Source organism: Leopardus geoffroyi, chromosome X, assembly GCF_018350155.1.
Source record: "Leopardus geoffroyi isolate Oge1 chromosome X, O.geoffroyi_Oge1_pat1.0, whole genome shotgun sequence".
In the NCBI taxonomy this organism is placed as follows: Eukaryota; Metazoa; Chordata; class Mammalia; order Carnivora; family Felidae; genus Leopardus; species Leopardus geoffroyi.
Genome location: NC_059343.1, coordinates 22,048,675 through 22,066,152, shown reverse-complemented (window position 1 = coordinate 22,066,152; position 17,478 = coordinate 22,048,675). Strand labels below are relative to the sequence as shown.

The 17,478-nt window shown below is 43.6% G+C and overlaps 1 long non-coding RNA gene across 1 annotated transcript; it reads left to right on the top strand.

Annotated features, from left to right (window-relative positions):
* Positions 1-4,676: 4,676 nt before the first annotated feature.
* LOC123594490 lies at positions 4,677-11,514 on the top strand. Its single transcript, XR_006710756.1, has 3 exons — positions 4,677-5,003; positions 7,991-8,031; positions 9,905-11,514. It is a non-coding gene; the product is annotated as an uncharacterized LOC123594490 (long non-coding RNA).
* Positions 11,515-17,478: the final 5,964 nt, after the last annotated feature.

Here is a 17,478-nt window from a genome sequence, read left to right as displayed (position 1 = left end):
GTCACTGAAGGAGAAGCCCCCTGCGTTAGAGAGGAAGAAGATGAAAAATTCTGGGCACTTCAATCCCCCTGATCTCTCACCTCCATCTGTTGCCGGTCCTTGGCTTAACTGACCTGGCATCCAGGTGTCGCGTGAGCAGAGGAAATGGCAGTCGGACATGTTCCAGAAGAGAACACAGGGCTGCATACCTCGTGGGCAGATGAGATGAGGAAAAGTCACATCTACATGGCTAGAGAGTGGTGTTTTATTAAATTTATCACTCATTCATGATAAAAGAACATATGTTATAGTAAAGGGTATCTGAAAACAACAGCTAAACTGTTATGTCAGTAAAAGTATTGGTAAAAGGTCTTGAGTAAAAGATCAATATGTAAACATAGATTTTATCTGTGCAGCAACAAGCAGTTTGACCATGAAATTAAGAAACCATAACTTATAAATTACTGTACCAGATACCTGGCACCTGATATATGTATTTATATATAAAATACATGATAAAAATGAAACATATACAGCTGCTATATAGGAAATTAATGAAAATCTAAATAGAGGATTATCATGTTCATACTCAATAGTAAACATGTTAATTCTCCCCCATATTTAATCTACAGTGTATATTAATACCCAGTTCCCCCCCACCAAAAGAAACTATATAGATTTTTGTATACAAAACTTGACAACCTGATTCTTTACTTTCAAATGACCAAGTGCTCTTGATAAACATAGAAAAATATGAGGACTTACTCTGTTAGATATTGAGAATTATTTAAAAACAACTGTAGTAATTGGGGTGCCTGGTGGCTCAGTTGGTTAAGTGTCCAACTTCAGCTCGGGTCCTGAGCTCCTGGTTCGTGGGACAGAGCCCCAGTCAGGCTCTGTGCTGACAGTCCAGAACCTGGAGCCTGCTTCGGATTCTGTTTCTCCCTCTCTCTGTCCCTCCCAGAGTCTTGCAGTCTATCTCTGTCAAAAATAAGTAAACATTAAAACAACTGTAGTAATTAAAACTTTGTGCTGTATTTGCCACTATAAACAAATAGACCAATAGAGCTGAATAGTGTCCCACAACACCCACTTACACATACACTTCATATTATTAAAACTGTCATTGCAGAGGAGAGAAAGAACAGGTTTTTTACTGAGATACGACAGTGGAACATCTGGAAAGGCAAACTGAAAACTGACACAACTGGAACGCTTCTCTCATGCTGGACACAAAATGCAATTCTAAGGGGGATTAAAAAGCTCCCACTCCATATATTGTAACCATCCCAGTGAGAAGAGCACAAAGATTTTGTATATTCTATCAACTAGAAAGACACCAGCATGGGTCAAGTAGGCCATTTGGAGGCAAAGAGATGAAAAGACTTGGGGACAGCAGGCCCTTGAGTAACAAAGACTGGGGAAGGTGTGAGCTGGAGAGGATGAGAAGAAACGGCAGCTCTTTGAGCCCTCTTGTGTCCTGCTTATTTGGCCTGGATGCCATTCCGGGCCTTCATTATGAGTAGTACTCCGGTACTTAGCACTGGCTCAGAAGAAGACTCCCTGGGTCAGTGCCCCGTTCATTCCATCTACCTCTGTGCTAGTCCCCGACCGACCTGTCATTCTTGGGACCTTCAGAAAGCCTAACCTGGACAGTAGAGTTCAAGACAGTAGTGACCAGGGGTACAGCACTGATGACACACTGAAGAGAACTAAGACGTTGTTAGGAACTTAGAGACAGGCCTGGCTTGTGCAGATGTGATGGGAGCAGTGTCCTACCTCCTTCTGCACCAGAATGAGGACTCCTGCTATGGGGGGGGAGAAAATTGGGAGCCTGGGATTCTCCCCCCTCCTTTTTTGTAACACTCTTTTGAGTGTGGTCGTCACACAATGTTCCATTAAATTCAGGTGTACATTTTAGTGAATTGACAAGCTTATAGATGATGCTGTGCTCACCACAAGTATGGCAACCGTCTATCCCATGACATCACTATTACAGTATCAATGACTAGATTCCATATGCTGTGCCTTTTATTCTTATTTATTCCACAACTGGAATCCCTTATTTCCCCTTTACCCATCCCCCACCTCCTCCCCTCTGGCAACCATCCGTTTGTTCTATTTATAGGTGTGATTCTGCTTTTCGTATGATCATTGGTATTTGAATTTTTTTTTTAAGATTCTACTTATGAGTGGAATCATATGGTATTTGTCTTAGTCTGAGTTTTTCACTTAGCATAATACTCTCTAGGTCCATCCGTGTTGTCTCAAATGACATCCTTTTTTTAAAAGAAAACATTTATTTATTTGAGACAGAGAAAGAGAGCATGAGCAGGGGAGAGGGAGAGAGAGAATCCCAAGCAGGTTCCGTGCTGTCAGTGCAGAGCTCCTCGAGGGGCTTGATCTCATGAACCATGAGATCGTGACCTGAGCTGAAATCAAGAGTCAGATGCTTAACTGACTGAGCCACCCAGGTGTCCCTCATCCTTTTTATGAATAAGCATATTACAGTGTGTGTGTGCGTGCATGCGCACCCCGTATTTTCCTTATTTATTTGTCTAATGATGAACACTTAGGTTGCTTCCTTATCTTCACTGTTGTAAATAATACAATAAGCAGGGGCTGCATATATCGTCTTGAATTAGTATTTTTGTCTTCTTTGGGTAAATCCACAGTTGCTGTACCCTTTTGCATTCCTACCGACAGCACATGATGGTTACTTTTTCCCCCACATCCTCCCCAACACTTGTGATTTCAGCCATTTAACAGGTGTGAGGTGATCCCTTGCTGTGGTTTTGATTTGCATTTCCCTACTGATTAGTGATGGTGAGCATCTTTTGAGGTGTCTGTAGACCATCTGGATGTCTTGTTTGGTAAAATGTCTATTGAGGTCTTTTCGGGCCTCTCCCCATTCGTTTGCCCTTGTGGAGTTATCCTGCAGATTCTATTTATCAGGGGCAACCTCACACAGAGAGCCACACGGGGGTTTACGGTACTTAGGGTACAAGGAGGAGATCTGTCTCCTTGTTGTCATCAGGGCTAGTCTGAGCCGAGGGAAGTCAGGAAGCAGCGAGTGATGGTGATTCCACAGTGATGGCCGGCAGACAGCTGTGGATATGTTCACCGTGAGTGCCGCCTCCTCTAGCAAGTGTACTCCCACCAGTCGGGGCGGGTTGTGCCCCGGACGTGATGTGTGTAAATGGGGACTTCCCACCGTCTAACTGGTTTTGGAATTGTAGTGAGAAAGACTTTATTCTGACAGTCTATCCTTCAATGTGCAAAGAGTCACCCAGAAACAAGTCTACAGGGTCTGAGGTTAAGGGGAAGTGGAGGAGGAGGACGCTGTGTTGGTTATCTCATTGACACACTCAGGATGGTAGGCAGCTCTCAGCCCAGAACAAGGCCCGCCTTCACCTTTGCTCTCCATTCTTCTCTCCAGGTACCTCCAACGTCCACAGAGCAAACGGTTCCCACTTACTTACTCAAATGTTTCACGAACCAGTTTTTCCTGTCAGCAGGTAACCGCTTCAGGCTTAGAACCTGGGGATACAAGGGGTGAAGAAAGACCCAAAGAAAGAGTTAATATCTAGGTAAATATGGTTGACTCTTCTTGTATTCATTTTCTACTCTTGCTGTGTAACAAACCATCACCAATGTAGCTGCATAAATGCAAATTTATTATCTCACAGTTTCTCTGTGTAAGACGTCCAGCTAAAAATCAACTGTGCTCCCTGTGGTAAAGTATCACCTGACTGCATCAAAGGTGTTGTTGGAGCCGTGTTCTCATCTGAAGACCAAACTAGAGATGAATTCAAGCTCACTCACTTTGTTGGCATTGGTGCTAAAAAGTTTTTGTGGTTACGTCATTTTTGTTGTTGTTGCTGGCTCTTGGTTGGTGGCCGGCCTGCAATTTCGTGACATGTGGCCCATTCCACACCGGCCCTCTCCACAGGTACTTTACAGCATGACAGGGTTTTTCTTCAGGGCCACCAGCATAGCAAGAACATTTCTGCTAGCAAAAGGGAGTCTTATATAATATCCAGTCAGAGGCGTCCCATTCCCCCTTTGATAAACACAAGGGTGAATAAAAATTTAAAATAGGAAAAAAGTACCAATATCGAATCATGTTGTACACCTGAAACTGATAAGATATTTGTCAATTATACCTCAATTAAAAAAATAAAATTTCATTCTTTCTGGTACAAGAAGCCTGGGTGGCTCCATCAGTTGAGCATCTGATTCTTGATTTTGGCTCAGGTCGTGATCACAGGGTCGTGGGATCGAGCCACCTGCCAGGCTCCATGGTGAGCATGGAGCCTGCTTAAGATATTCTCTCTCTCCCTCTCGCTCACATGTGCTCTCTCTCTCTCTGAAAAATCAAACAAAAAACTTGTAAATTCTTTTTCTGCTTCATTGAGATCTTTGTAACTCTTAAAAGCTGAATAAGCTTCTTGCCAATTTGCAGCCCAGGAATTTATTCTTAAGTAAGTGGGAGTCCCTTGAAACATAAACATTAAGACAGCACCCCTATCTCCCAGTCTCCCTGAGAATTTAACTTCAGCACCTGTCTTCTGTCATAAAGAAATGAGTTTTTTCTTCCATTTGGATAAAGACATTTAGCTAACAAAGATACTCTCCCCCACCCCAAATTACCAGGTGAATTTAGGATGAACTAGGTGTAGTAAATGGTGCCGTAAAGTCCTCTTACTTGAGGAATAGTTACTGTTATCTTAAGATCACGGATATAATGGGTTATATCTGTTTGGCTGCATAAAAGGGTGAGATCTCTTTCTGTCTCAGCAATCTCTTTAGCATTGTGATGGGTATCACATTCTGGTTCAGTGCTTATTAAATAATAAAACTGTTTTCTCTCTTTCCTGTGTTTTGTGGAGAGGCCTTTCTGAGTTGGCAGGAGATTTTGTTTTTCATTAACTACCACCACAGATTTGGAAATGAGGATAAGACTTCTGGAAGTTCCTAAATTGAGTGAATGTGCAGAAGTTCTGTGGACCCACAAGACTCAAGTAAGAGACCTTCACTCATAAAGTCTTCCTTCTAGCTCTCTGCTCTTTTGGAATACTTGTCAGAGAAACCAACCTCTCTGAATTCAAGATTTTATTATTAAAAAAGCATGATAATGTGGGCTCTAAACTCCCAGGATCACTATTAGCTTTGATTATGGAAAATAAGAGAAGCTGGGAATGTTGCCTATGGTTGTCTTTAACATGTAATCTGTCACATAAGGAATGGTGTACCTGTAAGAATCTCCTCTTGCAGTGGCCCGAGGGCACGTCTTTTAATTTGTATAAATTAATGTATTTGCAGAGATTCTCAAAAGGTCCTCATCTCAACCAAATGAGTTATTTATTGGTATGTATGGAATTCATATCATTCTTACAGGAAAGTTGAATATGAGTTGAAGAGCCAGAAAGAAAAATTGGAAACCATGGAAGAGGAAATGAGAATGAAAGGGACTTTTTCTCTCACAGAACCCTCCTCCCTTTCTCAGCTACCCCCCTCCCTGCTCCCCTGCTTTTCTTTATCCTTCCCTACATCAAATCAAGTCCTGGAAGGAAAGAGGCCGTGATCTTTTACACGTGTGGTGGTTCCCTTCGTTAGTGGATTTCCCTGCACAAGGGGACTAAGGCCTAGCTTTATTATGCTAATAACAAACAGCAGGTATGCTAATTAATCACCTGCTGTGTTTGAGGACACAGGTTCTTGTACCTTATGCGCGCTAGCCTGGGTCCACTTTTACATCTTAGTCAAGATTCTGCCTACACAATTCCCATGTCATCCACACACCAGGTAAACAGGAAGGTATTGATGATAAACATTATGGAGTCATTGAGAACTTGAATATAAGACCATGCCCTCATGTGAAGGCACCAGGATCAAGAGTAGTTGAACTAGTCAGTTGGAACAAAGCACATAAAAAAAAGGTGTTAAGCTGGGGCACCTGGCTGGCTTAGTTGGTTGAGCATTTGACTCTTGCTGTCGCCTCAGGTTATGATCTTGTGGTTCATGAGATCAAGCCCTGCACTGGGCTCCGCACGAGCCTGCTTAGGATTGTCTCTCTCAAAATGAATAAATAAACTTAAAAAAAAAGGTGTTAAGCTGATAAATGTCAATACGCCAAAGTTAACCAAAAGACCATATGATTCACATTTTTCTTCAATATGAGAAAAACCAGCCCTTCCTATTGGGATCACCAGTTTTTTGTTTGTTTGTTTGTTTTTGTTTTTTGAAGGGAGGGTAGTCATTTAGTGGCTATGAGAAGCATGAGAGCTGGGCTGCAATCTGAGGTAAGAGGCAGGCTGCGGACTGTAAGGCCCACAAGACCTGGTGTACCTGACCTGAGAGGTGGGGCCTCAGGGCCCACCCAGCAGGTACTGGCCTCTAAAAAATCGATTACTTATGAATAGAGGCATCGGAGGACAGAGCAGGTGTCACCCCATTCATCTTGGGGTGCAAATCCTCTCCGGCCCCAATATATACAGATAAACCAATGCTGTCTGGTATTCAGAAGGCTTGTCTTTGAGGCTTAAAAAGTTGTCATGTACAGTAAAACCTGGAAGTTCGAACTGTGCCCTTTGACAGGAATGTTTTTTTGAGAGAGAGGTGCACATTTGCATGTGAGTGAGCAGGGGAAGATCAGAGGGAGATAGAATCTCAAGCAGGCGCCCCACCCAGGGCCAAGCACAAACAGGGCTGGATCTCACACCCAGAGATCATGACCTGTGCAGAAGTCAAGTCAGATGCTTAAGTGACTGAGCCACCCAGGAGCCCCTGACAAGTGTCTCTTAATAATGGCCATGGGTGTCTGTTTCACGTGTGGGAAAAATTCTTTGGAGCTGTTATTGAAGGGCCTAAGCCCTCATGTAGATGTTACTTCTGTGACTAAGGGAAACTCAGGAGAAATACAACTCTTAGTTAAAAATTTAGATCACGAGGCTCTAGAGTTAAGCTCCCCTTAGGCTTGGATTGGGTAATATTTTATAAGGAATTACTAAATACTACTCAGATAGTTAATTATTTGAAAGCTTAAGCAATAAAGCATCACAACAGTTTGTAAAATTAATGTATGATGAAGAAGTTTCACACGTTGATAATCAAGAATATGCTTTGACTATTAACTATTAGTATGATATATTTAAAGTTTTTCCCCCAAGGCAAATAATGTACTGAATTTATCCTACCTTATTCTTATAATTGCATCGCTTTATAATTTACTAACGACTTGTTGGCTATATAGATGGCTGCAATTTGCCCAGAGAAGGGTAGAAATGGCAATGAGATGATTTCTAAAACTGTATTTCTACTGGTTTTCAGTAACAAAGGGGGGTATTATCAGGATAAGTAAATTAAAAACTAAAAAGTTTTATTCTTTTTGTGTCAAAAGGGAATGAGACTTCCCCTGCCTTTTTTTTTTTTTTTTTAAGTTTATTTATTTTGAGAGAGCAGGGGAGGGGCAGGAGATCCGAAGCAGCCTCTGTGCTGACAGCAGAGAGACGGATGTGGGGCTCAAACTCAGGAACCGTGACATCATGACCAAGCCAAAACCGAGAGTCAGACGTTTAAGCAAAGGAGCCACCCAGGCGCCCCTGACCCACCTCTTTTTAAATAGCACTTACTGTAGCCTTTAAAAGAAAAAGGTTTTCTATTTACACTTTTTCTAAAGAAGCTTCTTACCAATTTTACATCCCAGAAAAGTACATTTAGGAAGAAATATGTGTGACAAATGGAGACATCAAGTCATCTTACTTGGGGATTAGTTATCTTTTCTCTTAAGAACGTGTGTATAATGGGTTGTATCTGCTTGGCAATATAGAAGAGTAAGATTTCTTTTGGGCTTTGTCTGCTTGCCTGGGATGTACATCCTAGTCTGGCTTAATACTTATTCATTAATAAAACTTTGTTCTTTCCCACATGATAATGTTGAATGTTACCTGAGCCCTCTGATCCGGAAAACAGTCAAATTGAGGCAGTTCGCACGTTCTTTGTGTTCCAGGAAACCGCTTGCTTCAAAGATCCATCCTCCATATCACTTAGGTAAGACTCAGGGCGCTCCTTTGTTTACCTATGACAAGGCCACACACAGATCCTCAAAAATCCCGTTCTTGGCCTCATAAATAGTTAGCTCAAGTGCTTGTCGACACTGATCCCATTGAAACAAAATGCTTATTAGCCCCACATTGGTTAAGCTTCCCTTCCCCTCCATGCCCACCCTTACCAGAGCCAGCTACAACCCTTCTTGTGAACAGGCTGGCCTCAGGGTAAAATATTCTCCGATCTTCCATCCATTCACACCACCCTCTCTCCTGCTTCCCTGTATCCAGTTCTCTCTAGCTTTGTGCACTCCTCTCTCCAAAAGGAAAACTCTTTTTGCCTAACTATTGCTTGACATTCTCCCTACTGTAGTTCCCTTTCCACCTTTGCGTTAATTCTTTATGAAGAAAGGTCTCTCCCTACTAAGTCCAGTTGGCTTTTATTTTATATGTATTTTGTGGAGACAAATTTTTGAGTCCGCATAATATTGTGCTTCTAATTACTTACCCAACACTTATAATGTGATGTAATCATGGGGATGACATCTGATCGCCTTCGTTATAAGGGGATTGTGTCTGCCACAGTCCACCCTGTGGGGCCCAATATCTCATGTCCCTACTTTATGCAAAACTTGCCCAAGATCCCAAAATGTCTTATCCCGTTACATCAGCTCGAAATTCAAGTCTCATCATCTAAATCTCTAAGTGTAGCTGTAGATGAAGAGGCTCTTGGGAGGAAGTTTATTAAGCAGAGTCAAACCCTATTTGTGGACCTAGGAAGCAAGGAGACAGGTCATCTGTCCTGACACATCAGTGTGCAATGGCGGGATCGGAGACACTCTTGTTCAGAAATAAGCAAACGGGAGGTACAAGAGGCAGTGGACAGTAGCACTTCTGAAATACCATTGAGTAAATATTGTCAGTTCCTTATTAGATTTCAAAGCCTACGGATCATTTCCCTGGCTGTCACCTCCATCTTGTGGGTTCTTGCATCCACCCTTGAAGCTAAGTAATCTCTATGCCCAACATGGGGCTCTAACTCACAACCATGAGATCCAGAGTCACATACTCTACCACCTCAACCAGCCAGGCACCCCTTATCTTTCCTTTTTTATGGAAGATAGCATGTATTTGCAGTTGAGAATATAAAACAATTACTTCACTCACCGTGATCAAATGCATGAGACAAGTACTTATAGCACCTACCTTGCTTCTTCCCCCAATGGAAACTTTCTTTCTAGTTTATCCGGAATTCAAGAGTAACTGGGGGGGGGGGGGGTGCGGGTGCCTGAGTAGCTCAGTCAGTTAAGCATTTGACTTTTGATTTTGGTTCAGGTCATGATCTCATGGTCGTGGGATGGAGCCCTACGTTGGGCTCTGCACTGAGAGTGGAGCCTGCTTACGATTCTCTCTGTCCCTATCTCTTTCTCTCAAAATAAACAAACATTTAAAAACATTTTTAAAACAGAGTATGAAGAGCCATTCTACATTTTATTCTTTAAATCTCTCCACGCTGAGCCACACAATCTGAGGGTCTCCCACAGCCTGACCTCACCTACCACATAGCTAAGGTTGAAACATCCCTTCCACTGAAAAAACTGGTTTCCCAAATGTCCAGAAGGACCCTTAGCTGCTCTCACCTGGAATTGAATCTCTTCCATCCTTTTTATACTACCCTGACACAGCTTCCAACTGCTCTTAGACACAAAATCCATAGCGACCCAAGAACACCTACATGTCTTCCAAAGAGCACATGTTCAGTGACTGTTTAGAGAATAAATGAGCCAATGAACATGTTAACTAATTCAAGTTTTAATTTCTCCTACTTTCTTAGATAAAGCTAAGCCAACTCACATATGCATCTTTTAATTTTACAGAGCGATGGACTGAAAGTATTAGGAAGCCATGAGTCAGTGATCTTTCAAGCAGAACAAATTTCCAGAGAAACACCTACTCAATGCAGGCAATATCCTGTTTGAGATCCTAAAATAAGGGGGAAGAGTTCCCAAGTTTCTTTTGAAATTACCGGTCTCCTACTCTTAAACCCGACCCACAGCAATGAGAGTTCTGGCCCAAGATGGCAACACAGAAAGACTCTGAACTCACCTTCTCCTTGGAGACACCTAATCTACACCTACTTATAGAACGTTTCCTTCCTAGGCAGAACTAAGAGTTGACTGAACATCTTCTGCATAACAAAAGACCACAAAGAGAATGGCAAGAGAGAAGAAGAGAGGCAGTCTATTGTTTGTGTGCTGAGAGGGACACTGTAGTGTTGGTGGGGAGGGAAGGGGAGGGAAAACACGAAACTATAGTATAATGTAGTATGTCTGTGTGGAGAAGGGAAGGGAGACCGTAACGTTTGTGCATAGAGAAGGGAAGGCAGGAGATGCAGTACGTGTGGCGGCGGAGGGTGGTAAAGAAAGTTCGTGTATAGGATGTATGTTGGGGGCAATAAGCGACAGTATAATGTGTGTATACGTGGAAAGAAGGGCCAGGAGCAGACAATGTAGTGTGTAAGTGTGGAGGGGGAAAGAGAAGGGATAGTGGAGTGGGGGGGAGCAGAGAAAGAAGGAAAGGGATACTGTGGTGTCTTGTGTGTATATAGGAAAGGAGAGAAGTGACTAAATAGGGTAGTGTGTGGTTTGGGGAAGGAACAGTGTATGTATGTGTGGTTAAGGAAAAGGGAACAGAATGGATGGGGGAGCGTGTGTATGTGTCTGTAGGAAAGGGATAGCATAGTGGTACGTGTGTGAAGAAGGGGAATCGCAGGGAAGGGACAATGTAAATGTGTGTGCAAAGGAAAGGAGGGGCGTGGAATGCACAATTTAGTGGGGGGGGTAGGGATACTGCAGTTTGGGTGAGGGAAAATGGAAAAAGTACAGTGTAGTGTGTGTGCAGAGAAGGGAAGGAGTAGTGGGGAGTGTGTGTTGTGCGGAAGAAGGGAGGAAAGGAAAGCTAGAGTATAGTGTCTGTGTAGAAAACAGAAGGTGACACACGAGAGGGAAGGAATAGCACAGTCTCGTGTATGTGGGGAAGGGAAAAATGGGAAGAGAGAGTAGTTCGTGTGGAGAAGAGAAGGGAAGGGAGAAGAACAGCGTAGTGTGTATGTGTGGGTGGATGTGGAGAAAAGGTGGGAAGGGAAGACAAGTTAGAATATGTGTGTAGGAAAAAAGGAACATAAAGACAGCGAACGGAGGGGATAATGTAGTGCGTGGAGGTGGGAACGGATAGTGTAGTGCCTGACTGTGGAAAGGAAGGGACTGGGTAGTGTGCGGGGGAGAAGGAGGGAGGAGTAAAACACGTACATGGAGGATAGTGTGGTGTGGGGAGGGGAGGGGAAGGGAGAGAACAGAGTAGTGTGGGTGAGAGGGAATGGAAGGGGAAACGGGAAAGGACAGTGCCCTTGTGTGTTAGGATGAGGGGTGGGAGGAAGGGGAACATAGTGTAGGGTGTGCATGTTGAATGGAAGGGAAGGAGACAGGAAGTGGAGTGGGTAGAGAAGGGAAAGGAAAGGGAGAGGATAGTGTTGTCTGTGCATGTAGAAGAAAAGAAGGGAAGAGAATAGAGGGAATGGGCCACAGTAGCTTGTGGGGGGAAGGGAAAATGAGAAGAGGCCATGTAGTGTTGGGGGGGGGGGGGTTGTGTGGAGAAGGGAAAGGGCAGTGCATTGTGTGTGTGCAGGAAGAGAAGGAAAGGGAGTGTGGATATCCACTGTGTGTGGATAAAGGGTAGGAATACTGTAGTTGTGTGGAGGGGGGAGGAGGGAGGGATAAAGCACGAAGAGAAGGAAAGGAGTGACAGGGGTAGTGTGTATGTGGCAAGGCAGGGAAGGGAAGAGATGAAAAGGGAGAGTGCAGTGTGTGTGACGAGGGAAGGGAAGAGAAGGAAATGTGTAGTGTAGGTGGTGACGGGAAAAGGAGGATGGGAACGGATACTGTAGCTCGTGTGTGGAGGGTGGGAAAGAGGGGAAAGTGCAGTCAGTGTGTGGACACGAGGGAAAGGAGAGAGACGGGAGGGGATATTGCAGCACGTGCGTGTGCACGCACAGAAGGAAGGGGCAGGGAGAAGATGGGAAAGGAGAGCAGAGCCCTGTGCGTGTGTGGACACAGAAGGGAAAGGGTAGGGTGGTGTGGTGTGCTGCTAGAGAAGGGAAGGGGTGTGTGTGGGGAAGGGAACCCCGAGACAGCGGTGTTCAACCACAAACTACAAAAACTAAAGAAACCACTTTGGAAAGCCTCATGATATTGATATGGGAAGGAACAGTGGACATTGTAAGTGGCCTTCCTCAAACCTCCAGGACTTGACTCTTTCCGGTCTCCACATGGGCTCTCAGGCCCCACAGGAGCTCAGGGCATGGTGGATCTCTAGCCGGCACCTGGCAGTACCCCAGGTACTTTTGCTGCACCAAATCTCTGGTAGTGAGCTTCCTGGGCTCCCAAAGAAATGCCTCCTCCCAGCCTACGCCCCCATTACATTCAGGAATTGTAGATCTGCTCCTCAGTGGGGTAGTAGCTGCCCTTCATGAAGCTCACAGCCAGGAGAGTCATCCGGAGACCAGGTTCAGGCAACTGCTGCCACCATGGAACCTCCCACCCGTAGTGACATCTAGTTTGCTGACAGGGCCATAGAGGTGCTCGACAGAGTACTCTTCTCTGAAGTCCAGCCAGAAGCCTAGCTTCATGTGTGCAGAAACAGCCCACAAGGTCACCAGGGAGCGTTCCTTGTATTATTTTCATCGTGTCTGACTTGGTGTAATGCACATTGGCTTTGCATTTGAGCGATAGGAACCACACCGACAGAGCTACCTTCTTGGTTATAAAGTCTCACCGCGACGGCACACACAAGTATCTACCAATTCTGTGTGTTAGTGAGAATGCATGCATCTGTATATATACACCATTTCACGAGTTTGCTGAGAAAATACTAGCCTTACTAAGCGTGATTTACACTACATGGAAATAATAATAAAGGGCCGTACTTACCTCTAAGGAGGTTTCAAATGTGCGTACATAACCCCGTGGATACTGATACCAGTGGTCGCTGGTGCTCTCTCACCTTCACACAATGAAGCAGTCGGAACTGGGAAGATAGAGGGGCAGAACTGTAAAAATTTTTCCTCTGTTGATGTCATATGCATTTATTGCAGGCTACAGAAACGAACATCTTTAAGACACACAGCTCACCGCCGCCGCATAGTGGGGGAAAATATTTGCAAATCACCTACGTGATCAAATACTTGCATCTTCCTGCACACACCTCCCCCCGCCTCCCAAAAGGTCTCTATATTTAACAGTAATAAACAATCTAATTAGAAATTAGGTGTAGGGCGCCTGGGTGGCGCAGTCGGTCAGGCGTCCGACTTCAGCCAGGTCACGATCTCGCGGTCCGTGAGTTCGAGCCCCGCGTCGGGCTCTGGGCTGATGGCTCAGAGCCTGGAGCCTGTTTCCGATTCTGTGTCTCCCTCTCTCTCTGCCCCTCCCCCGTTCATGCTGTGTCTCTCTCTCTGTCCCAAAAATAAATAAACGTTGAAAAAAAAAATTAAAAAAAAAAAAAAAGAAATTAGGTGTATTTGTGAGTTGGAGCCCTGCTTTGGGCTCTGCACTGACAGAGCAGAGCCTCCTTGGGATTCTCTTTCCATTTCTCTCCTCCCCTCCCCTGTGCTTGCTCTCTCTCTCAAGATGAATAAATCAACTTAAGAAAGAAAATGGGCCTAAGGCTTAAACACACCATTCACCAAAGAAAATATATGGATTGTAAACAAGATGAAAAACACATATCATTATCCATTGGTAGAATGTAATTTTAAACCACGATGACATTTTAAACACGATGAATAGGTAAAATAGAAATTACTGAAAATCTCAAGTGCTGATGAGGATATGGAACAGTTACCTAGATGTGTCACTCATTGATGGTGCGAAAGTAAAATGGTCTAGGATCTCTGGAAATCGATTTACTAGTTTCTTATAAAGTTAAACATATACTGGGGCACCTGGGTGGCTCAGTCTGTTAATCATCCGACTTCAGCTGAGGCCATGATCTCATGGCTCGTGAGTTTGAGTCCCACGTAGAGCTCTGTGCTGACAGCTCAGAGCCTGGAGTCTGCTTTGGATTCTGTGCTCTGTCTCTCTCTCTCTCTCTCTCTCTCAAAAATATAATGGTCATTAAAGAAAAAAATTAAACATATACTTACTGTATGACAGAACAAGTCCTTTCTGAAAATTTACCCTAGAGAAATAAAAATAAATGTTCACACAAGACACCAAACACAAATGAACATAACAACTCTATTTGTAATAGCCCCAACTACAGAGAACTCCAGTTTCCTTCAATGGCTAAAGGGATAAACTGTTGTACTGGGAATCCTATTCAGCAAGCAAAAGGGATATAGTATTTCTCCTCTCCACTTGGGTATCTCTCAAGTACATTATGCCAACTGAAAAAGCTCATTTCATAACATTATGTAGTTTTTAATTCCATTTGTCTAACACTTTCAAAAAAATGATACTAACATAGACTAGGTCAGCGGTTGCCAAGGATTATAAAGAAGGAACATTAAAAAACAGAACTACCCTATTGTCCAATAATCAGCCTACTGGATATTTACCCCCAAAATATAAATATACTAAATCAAAGGGATACACGCACCCCGATGTTTACTGCAGCATTATTTACAATAGCCAAACTATGGAAGCAGCCCAAGCTGTCCATCGACTGTTAAGTGGATAAAGAAGATGTGAGACACACACACAGGAACATTATTCATTCATAAAAAGGAATTAAATCCTGCATCTCTAATGACACAGACGGAGCTAGAGTATCATGCTAAGTGAAATAAGTCAGAGAAAGACAAATACCATATGATCTCACTCATGTAGAATTTAGAAACAAAACAAATGAGCAAAGGAAAAAAAGAGACAAACCAAGAAATAGCCTCTTAACCATAGAGAACACACATGGTTACCAGAAGGGAGGTGGGTGGGGGGATGGCCGAAATAGAGGATGGGGATTAAAGAGTACACTTATCATGCTGAAAAAATATAAACAAAATAAACCCCCAAAAGAAGGAACATAGGGAGTTTCTCTGGGTTTCTTAGGAATTTCTGTGTCTGTATTCTGGTAGGATTCATACAGATTTATACAAGTGAAAAAAGTGTCTTTAGTTATATACCATAGCAAAGAAAACCCTAACAAAAAGGAGCGATTGCCTGTTTGAGTGTGGTGAAATCCGGATTTGACGGCAGTTAAATACTACTCTATCAATGCAAATTTATGAATTCTGGTAAATGAACTATCACAATGTAAACAGTTTTGTTCGACTGAACTTTGCTGTAAGAGCCACAGGAACTCCCTGCACTCGTTCTACAATTTTTACGTAAGCCTTACATTATTTCAAAAGAAAAGCTTTTAAACAGGGAGGCTGTAACTTCTACAATTATTCGTGTCCACCAGTGTCCAGTTTTCTGTCCTCAAAGGACACAATTTCTGGGGTCGATTGCAGTTGGTTGGGCCAACTGGTAATAATATGCTTCTGACAGATGCAGTGACTGAAAATAAAATGGAGAGCTCTATAAAGACTGTGGATATGAGACTTCCTTATGCAAATGTGGAAGGAGAGGCAAGGAATAACGTGTGTTACAATTGGTGGAAAAAGATGAAGCAGCAGTCACAAATAAAAGGGGAAAAACTGTTAACAGGAGAATATACAACATCTATTAAATTTCTAATACAGGCAAGTAAACCTAATTTCTCGTCCCCTTCACTGTACATTACTCTCACTCAGTTGCCACTTAGGCTAGATATGCAACTTAGAAACACAAATCCTCCCCATGCTACACCAGTGGGTAGTGATTTACACTGTGCTACAGATCGTGTGATAACCTGGGGACGGCTAGCACCGAATTTTTTTTTCAAGTACATCAACTCTAGGTTATTACAACCATAAAGACAGAGCTCCGGATTCCACGTATCCCTGTCATCCACGGTCAATTTAATAAACCGTGCCAATGTGACAGATTCTCCATCCGCCCTACTCACGTCTCCATTCTGAGTCAACCTCTTACCCTAAGAGATACCTGGTGGCGATAGAGGCTGCCGAATACAGCCATGGGGCATCTGGCTTCTGGTGTGCCAGGACCTCAGGAACCACGGAGGACACTCAGAGGACACGGAGTTGGAGATACCTCCTGGAGCATCTTTTCCAGACGTGTCCACACTCAGTCCTTTATCTGTAGGATCATGGAGGCAAATGGCCTAAGAACACCTCCCCTCAATCTCCACCTCCTTGCAGTGGGAGGCGCCTTCCTCTGCCCACTGGTACTCCTGGCTTGTTTCAACTGTCAGCACTTACCAAACCTGCCCACTCATACTGCCCCAAACTCAGTGGACAGGGCACTGCAGACCGGGAGAGACGCCCGTCTCCTGCAGCACCGGCTAGGATGCAGTGAACCACCACAGTAGCCAAGAGATGGAGTCCTCCCGGTATCCAGCATTGTGCAGCATCACTGGGTGATGTGAAAAAGCCATCTATATTCTGCCTGACTTTGGGCCAGGAGACTTCAGAGGCAGGGTGGGGTGTCTGGCATGCCTTTAGTCCTTTCATGCAGTAGACCTGCCCATCGAGACCACCTCACAACTTCAGCTGGTGGTGGCATTTCAGAGACTTGCCAAACCTGTTAACGGAAGTTCTTGGACCCTCTGGCCAGATTTCCCACCTCCACTCCTTACTGTTCTTTGTGCACTTTCAGCTCCACTCCAGATCCAAAATGCTGACCTCCAGCCTGCCCTGGGCTCTCCAAATGAGATTTTACCCGTGGTCTCTGTCTCATGGACTCAGGCAATTGCTAGGACCTCTGACCTTCACTAGCTAAGAGTGTCCTGCCTGGCTCCACTGCTCAGCAGCCGATCATTCTGTCAAGTTGTTGCTTTTCAAAGTAAAGGAGGAATGTTTTACTGGTATTTCAAAATATAAAGTATGCCTAGAAAAATCTAGGCACTCAAGACATTAATGCAGAAATCCCAGTCTGTATTAATTAAATTTTATATTCAACCTGTTTGGAAAGAAGGAAGTACAACAATCATGAGACACTATCTTTTATCCCAAAGTTTGACCACAATTTCAAAGTACGATGAAGTAAAATGCCTCTGAGGACATAAGGCATTCACACACATTAACTGGCCAGACTATGAAGTGGTATGGCATTTTTGGAACAGAAGTTCAACATTACTTATAAAAACTCCCAATCTTTACACTCACCTGCTTTAATCAAGTTTGTACTTTGCTACATCTTTCCTATGAGAAAGCATGCACACTTGCCCAAGACTTCACGTTTAAAGATGTTGATTTCAGTCCTGTTAATCATAGCAACGAATGAAACAATTATATGTCCGTGAGGAAACAATTTATATGGCCATTAGGAGGAGAATGGTTAAATTAATTATTGCACAA